The 1,087-nt window shown below is 35.7% G+C and overlaps 1 non-coding gene across 1 annotated transcript; it reads left to right on the plus strand.

Moving 5' to 3' along the window:
• The first annotated feature begins 599 nt into the window (after positions 1 to 599).
• Positions 600 to 703, plus strand: LOC118840504. Its single transcript, XR_005009692.1, has one exon. It is a non-coding gene; the product is annotated as a U6 spliceosomal RNA (small nuclear RNA).
• Positions 704 to 1,087: the final 384 nt, after the last annotated feature.

Raw genomic sequence — 1,087 nt, forward strand, 5'->3', positions numbered from 1 at the left:
ACTATTTTTGTCCTTGTCTTTCCAGTAGATAAGGAATTTAAAAAAGGTCTTTGGGAAAAAGTATTGTTTATCTGTGTCTAAAAACTTATTCTCTGCTTCCTACATTCTTATTTTTTTTTGAGATTTAAAATTGTTCCAATAAGAAACATCACCCAAGGAGGAGGCAGGGTTAGAAAATAGTTGTGGGGAGGCCAGTTTCACCAATTTCCTGTAGTCCTTAATGGAAGCAAGTGTTCCCTCCATGTTAAATATGCCCAAGCCACAGAGTTGTGAGGGAAAGGCCATATGCATCTGCTTTGCTGTGAAGCAGGGTGGGAATGAAGTGTTATAAACATAAACGTCTTAATATGACTGGGTTAAACCAAGCTACAGCAATAGCAAGGTTGTCTCTGCTGCCATGTTGAAAAGTATCCTCTGGTTCGGTGTGGGGAGAACATGTGGACAGGGGCAGCAGATGCTCTTGTTTGTGGGACAGGAAAGAAGTAGGGCAAAGCTCCAGGGAAGCTGTACTTTCCAGACTTATTAGAGAGTGAACACAATCTTTAGACCTTGGTTGGATAAGGTAATGAAGCTAATTGAGAAATTGACTCAGGCACTTCTTATGGTAACACATATACTAAATAAAATTGGAAAAATACAAAGAAGATTAGCATTTCCCTGGCATGAGGGTGACTTGCAAGTTTATGAAACATTTTGTATTTTTCAAATACAATAATAATTAGAGAAATGAAAATTAAAACAATTCAGAGGCATCACCCTTAAGTCATCAAAATAACAGATAGTTAAAAACAATAAAACTCAAAGTTGTCAGGTATATGGGGAAATAGGCACTCTAGGATATTGCTGTTGGAATTGTAAATTGATGCAATCATTTTGGAGGGAAATCTTAGTATGTGAAATAAGAATTACAAAACTAATCATAAACTTTGCCCCAGTGATTCCACCATTAGGACTACATCTAAGGATGTTATTAAAAAGGGAAATAAAACTTATCTTTACAAAAATATTCCTAGTGTCTCTATCTGTAATAATAAAAAAAACCTGGAAACAACTTATATGTGCAATGATTGGAGAATGACTGAATAAA

This window comes from Trichosurus vulpecula, chromosome 2 (assembly GCF_011100635.1).
Source record: "Trichosurus vulpecula isolate mTriVul1 chromosome 2, mTriVul1.pri, whole genome shotgun sequence".
In the NCBI taxonomy this organism is placed as follows: Eukaryota; Metazoa; Chordata; class Mammalia; order Diprotodontia; family Phalangeridae; genus Trichosurus; species Trichosurus vulpecula.